Below are 6000 nucleotides of genomic sequence, written 5' to 3'. Positions count from 1 at the left end.
AATGTCACAACGCCTATCTGCAGGGGGAGGCGGGCTTCCCAGAGGCGTGCCGGCGCGTGGCTCGCAGAGGGGCTCACTGAATATCCGCTCCGTTGGCCCTTTCCAAAGCTTTTCCTTAGCCGCTTCTCCTTTGGCCCTTTCCAGAGCTTTTCCTTAGCCGCTTCTCCTTTGAAACCCTCGTTTTCCCCAGCAGCTGTTGGAGGTAGGGTAAGTTAAGTCGTAAAAGCAGAGGATTAGGAACCGGGGAACCCTGGATTCAAATCCTGCCCGCCACTGACTAGCTGTGTAACCACGGACAAGTTACTCCGCCTCTGGAGGCCTCAGCTTCCTCATCTGTAAAATGGGGCATAATACAGTCCAGAAAGTGCTTAGTTCCGCAGTGTCACAAATCAAGTGTTTAATTCATCCTTAAAATTATCACTTCCAGCTGTGGGACAGGCGCAGGGTAGAAAGGGGTTTTCTTAAGGTCACAGGCGGGGTCAAAGGCAAACCCTCCGGGTCTTCACAAGTAACACTTGTGAAGCAGCAAGTCTTCAGCAGCCTGAAGGGCAAGTTCCCCAAATGGTTTTACCCAGCCGGGTAGATGTGAGCGGTAAGGAGCGCCGGCGCATCTCCCCCTCTCTCCGCGAAGACGCACAAGCAATGGCTGGCGAATCTACTGCCTGGAATGGGGTTCTTCGGTAGAGACCATTTTTTTGTTTTGTTTTGTTTTGTTTTGTTTTGTTTTTCAAAAAAAGAAAAAAAAAAAAAAAAGAAGAAGAAAGAAAGAAAGCAAACAAAGATGCAAACAAAAACGGAAAGCCAGAGCCTTTCATGTAGGAGCCAGCCTGCTATTCAGGGCCGACCGCCGTCTCTCCGCAATTCCTCCCCGGTAAGGAAGCCTCGCGCTGCCCTCCAGTGGCAGGTGAGGTAGTGTCGCCTGGGCGAAGCTCACAAACAAGGGTTTACCAGAGAAATCAGCTTCACTCTGCGCGGGTGGGGGCTGTCGGGGAGAGAGCAGAGAAAATCGGAATGGTTCCCTGACTGCTGTTTTTTCGTCCCGGTGGATCTTGGGAGTCTTGGAAAGAGAATAATAAGGCTCTCTGAATTTGAAAGGCATAGGAGTTTTTACATTCTGGTTTTGTTTATTTTTGAATAGATAACACATTTACACGATTCAAAAGATAAAAAAGAAGATAGCGTGAAAAGGAAGTATCGCTTCCACTCTTGTTCCCCAGGCACCCAGTTCCCCTTCCTAGAGACAGCCATTGTTACAGGTTTCTGTGTACCCTCCCGGAGATAGTCTATGCAAATACAATTATTTTACAGGATCAATAGTAGCTTGCCCTATATACTTTTCTGCCTCTTGCTGCTTCGCTTAAAAATGCATCATGGAGTTTGTTCCATGTTGATTCACATGGGGCTGCCTCATTCTTTTGAACAGCTGCATAATATTCCATTGTTTGGCTCTCCTGTAATTATTTGATCAGTGTTCTATTGCTGAGCCTTGAGGCTGCTCCTAATCTTCTCTAATCACAGTGTGTTACGACAAATAACCACCTACATGCATTGTTATGCCTAGGTGCCAGTGAGGCACATAGCTATTGCGGTATAACAAACCACTCCAAAATTCAGTGGCTTTAAACAGAAAGCTTTTTGTATTGCTCATGTGGGTCAGCTGGGTAGCACTGCTGATCTGGGCCAAGCTCAGCTAACTTTGCATTTGCTCCTTGTGTCTTGGATCAGGGAGGGTGAGTCTGCTGGGGCTGGTGTATTTGGAATGGCCTAAATCACATGTCTGGCCTAAATCACAGTAGTCGACTAGCTATCAGCTAGGGTTAGAGAGGTGTTCAGGCTATGTGTCCCTCAACGTCTGGCTACATGCAGTGCCTCCTGAGACTATAACTGGTGTGAATTCACATCCATTACATTCTATTGGTCCAAGCATGTCACAAGCCATCCCAGATTCAAGAGATGGGGAAATAGAAATCACTTCTCCCAGGGAGGAGCGGCAAAGTCACATTGCAGAGTATGATGCAAGGGCCCTGAAGCACTGCAGTCATTTAAAAATATATTTATAATATTATAGTTAGCATTATGGTGAAAAAACCTGATAAACATTACCTTTGCCATTACCTGACAGACATTACCTCAAGCCTCAAGGCTTAGCAACAGAAGACTGATCAAATAATTAACAACAATAATTTCAACAGAAGACTGATCAAATAATTAACCAGGCGATCAAGGTTAACATTAAGTGATACTGATATTGATAGTATATTCTCTTGATATAACTTGTTGAGAATGACACTGTACCTCTGTGGTTTTCCTCCCCCAAACCAGTCTGATAATAACTCCAGTCTAATAATGAGAATAGCCTCATATAATAGCCGCTATGCACAGCCTCCACTTAAGGGATGGGGAGTTATGCTTCACTTCCTTAAGGGGGCGGTATGTAATAAGTTATTTGGAATTCTTCTGCTATTTGTTTATTCAGTCATTTATTATATCCATATGCACTCATGGATATTTATTTTGTACTTTTCATTGTAATCCAATACTATGTTATTTATATGGTTGCTTTAAATTGTTCCAGTTTTGGCACCTGGGAGCTCTCTCTATTGGCTCCTGTGTCCCTTTGCCATAATTTTTTGTTATGTTTTTGAGCCCTTCCTTACTTTCTGGCACTAAAGCTGCTCCAGACTCATCTTGCATATTTTCTTCCCAGCCTTAGAATCAGCCATTTCTCCAAGGAGCCTGGTTCCTTTCACTGGAGAAGGTTATTAGAAACAGATCTGGATGGTGGGTTTGCATGTTGCTACTGGGGACCCACTACCAGAGAGCAGGGCTAGGAAATACGTGTACGTATCCTAGCCTGTGTACACATATAACTGTAATGATTCTGTATCTATCATTGGTATCTATATTAAGTTAAACATGAGCTCATGCTGCCGTCTCTGATTCTAACACATTCATACTGTTCATTCTATCCTTCTCCCTTTGCTTATCTATAACCTTCCACTTCAGCAGTGAAAAACCTGGCTCCTACCATCTGCCATCCATTTACTTAATTGTTCAATGTTAGTACACTTGTACTGGGGTTTCAGAATTGTCAAGCGCTACCCCTGTGAGAAACAGCTCCAGCTCTACCAACTGGAGGGCAGTGCTTATGGACAGCTCTTTTGGTCTTTAGCCTTCTTGTTTCCAGTCATTTCCAAAGTTGTTTAGGTCAGCACCTCTAGTCTCCATGCCCTTCAATGAGATCTCTCATACGTTTGTAATACAATTAGATTATTTTGTCATCATCTGCATTTTATCCTGTGATTCCCCATCCTCCTAGTAGATTTTTTAAAATGGCATATATTAAGGTTTACTTTTCTTTCTTTTTTTTTTTTTTGAGATGGAACTTCCCTCTTGTTGCAAGATCGTGCAATGGTGCAATCTTGGCTCACCGCAACCTCCGCCTCCCGGGTTCAAGCGATTCTCCTACTCAGTCTCCCGAGTAGCTGGGATTACAGGCATGCGCCACCATGCCCAGCTAATTTTGTAGTTTTACTAGAGACGGGGTTTCTCCATGTTGGTCAGGCTGCTCTTGAACTCCCGACCTCAGGTGATCTGCTTGCCTTGGCCTCCCAAAGTGCTGGGATTACAGGCGTGAGCCACCGCGCCTGGCCAGGGTTTACTTTTTGTGCTGTATAATTCTATGGTTTTTGACAAATGCATAGTGACAAATGGATAGTGTAGGACCTCTTTATATGTTCTGGATAACAAGCCCTTAGCAGATATATCAATCACTACAGTACCACACAATAGTTTCATGGCTCTAAAATATCCACTGTGCTTTACTTAGCCACCTGTCTCCTTCTCAGTCCTCTGGCAACCACTGACCTATTTCCCATCTCTATCATTTGCTTTTTTAAAGAAATCATATAAATGGAATTATATATGTATATATACATATAGGTATATGCCTATATACGTATAGGTATATACATATATAAAACATTTGGAAACTGGTTTATTTCATTTAGCAATATGCACTTAAGAGTCATCCATATTGCTGTGTGAATTAACAGTTTGTTGTTTTTATCTCCAAATAATGTTCCATAGTATGACTGTTCCACTGTTTGTTTATCCATTCACCTATTAAAGGACATCTTAGTTGCATCTGACTTTACTGTGAATAAAGCCGCTATAAACATTGGGTGCAGGTTTTTGTGTAGATATAAGATTTCTTATCAGTTGAGTAAATACCTAGAGGCGTAATTTCTAGATTGTATGGTAAATCTATGTTTAACTTTATAAGAAACTGCCAAACTTCCAAACTGTACTTCCAAAGTACCATTTTTCATTCCCGCTAGCAATGAGTGACAGTTCCTGTTGCTCTGCATCTTCATCAGCACTGGTATTGCCAGTTGGTTGCAATTTAGCTCTTTTAATAGGTGTGTAGTAGTTGTTTAATTTGCATTTCTATAATGACAAATGATCATTTTTTCATATGCTTATTTGCCATTTGTATACCTTCTTTGGTGAGATGTCTGTTCATATGTTTTGCCCATTTTTAAATTCAGATGTTTGTTTTCTTATTGTTGAGTTTTAGACATTGTTTGCATATTCTGGATATGATCTTTGGGATGGTTAATTTTATGTGTCAACTTCTCTGGGTTGTCACAAGGGATGCCCAGATGGCTGGTAAAACTATTTCTTGGTGTGTCTGTGGGATCCTTTCCAGATGAGATTAGCATTTGAATCAGTACGCTAGGTAAAGAGCGTTGCCCTCAGTGGTGTAGATGGACATTATCTAATCCATGGGGGTCTGAATAGATCAGAAAGGCAGAGAGGGTGCAAATTCTCTGTCTTTCCTTGAGCTGAGCATCCATCTTTTCTTCTTCGACATCAGAGTTCTCCTGGTTCTTAGCTCTTCAAACTCTGGGTCCTATAATAGCTGGTACCCTCCCCTCAGACCCCTGGCCTTTGGACTTAAAAATTCTGATTCTCTGAGAAGCCCTAATACAATCTTTCATTAGCTACGTGATTTGCAAATATTTACTCCCATCCTGTGTCTTATCTTTTCATCCTCTTTTGGTTTTTTCTTTTTAGTGACAGGGTCTCGTTCTGTCACCCAGTCTAGAATGCTGTGGCATAATCATAGCTCACTGTAGCCTCATACTCTTGGGCTCAAACAATCCTCCTACCGCAGTCTCCTGAATAGGTGGGACTACAGGTATTCTACAATGCCCAGCTAATTTTTTTTTTTTAAGAGGTGGGGTCTTGCTATGTTGCGCAGGCTGGTCTTGAACACCTGAATGCAAGCAATCCTTCCACCTCAGCCTCCAAAAGCATTGGGATTATAGGCGTGAGGCACCACAGTCAATGCCTGGCTGCTCTTTTCATCCTCTTAACAGTGCCTTTGTTTTTTCTTAAGATGGAGCCTCACTCTGTCACCCAGGCTGGAGTGCAATGGTGGGATCTTGTCTCGCTGCAGCCTCCACCTCCCGGGTGCAAGTGATTCTCCTGCCTCAGCCTCCTGAGTAGCTGGATCTACAGGCACGTGCTACCACGCCCAGCTAATTTTTGTATTTTTTTTAGTAGAGTTGGGGTTTTACCATGTTAGCCAGTCTGGTCTCGAACTCCTGACTTCAAGTGATCATGCGCATGCCTCAGCCTCCCAAAGTGCTGGGATTGCAGGTCTGAACTACCACACCTGGCCAACAGTGCCTTTTATAGAGCAAAAGTTTAATAAAGTACAACTATCAATTTTTTAAAATTATGTTTTTGGTATTGTATCTAAAAACTTGTCACCAGACCCAAAGTCAAGTAGATTTCTCCTATGCTTTCTTCTAGCAGTTTTATTGTTTTGTGTTTTACATTAAGTCTATGATCTATTTTGACTTCATATTAATTTTCATGTAAGGTATAAGGCCTATGTTAAGGATTTTTTTTTTTTTTTTTTTTTTTTTTTTTTTTTGGTCTATAAACATCTAATTGTTCCAGCATCTTTGTCAAAAATGAGTTGACTGT

At 42.2% G+C, this 6000-nt stretch overlaps 1 protein-coding gene across 1 annotated transcript in view; it reads left to right on the top strand.

Annotated features, from left to right (window-relative positions):
* Positions 1–776: 776 nt before the first annotated feature.
* The window catches only part of LOC103215761 (signal-regulatory protein beta-1-like), a 40231-nt gene continuing 35007 nt past the window's right edge, over positions 777–6000 (top strand). Inside the window, exon 1 of the mRNA XM_073008883.1 lies at positions 777–871. The gene's annotated coding sequence lies outside the window, so the exon portion shown is untranslated. The remainder of the gene's footprint in view (positions 872–6000) is intronic.

Source organism: Chlorocebus sabaeus, chromosome 2 (assembly GCF_047675955.1).
Source record: "Chlorocebus sabaeus isolate Y175 chromosome 2, mChlSab1.0.hap1, whole genome shotgun sequence".
NCBI classification, from domain to species: Eukaryota; Metazoa; Chordata; class Mammalia; order Primates; family Cercopithecidae; genus Chlorocebus; species Chlorocebus sabaeus.
Note: the sequence above shows the minus strand (reverse complement) of the source record. Positions and strands in the feature narration are given on the sequence as shown.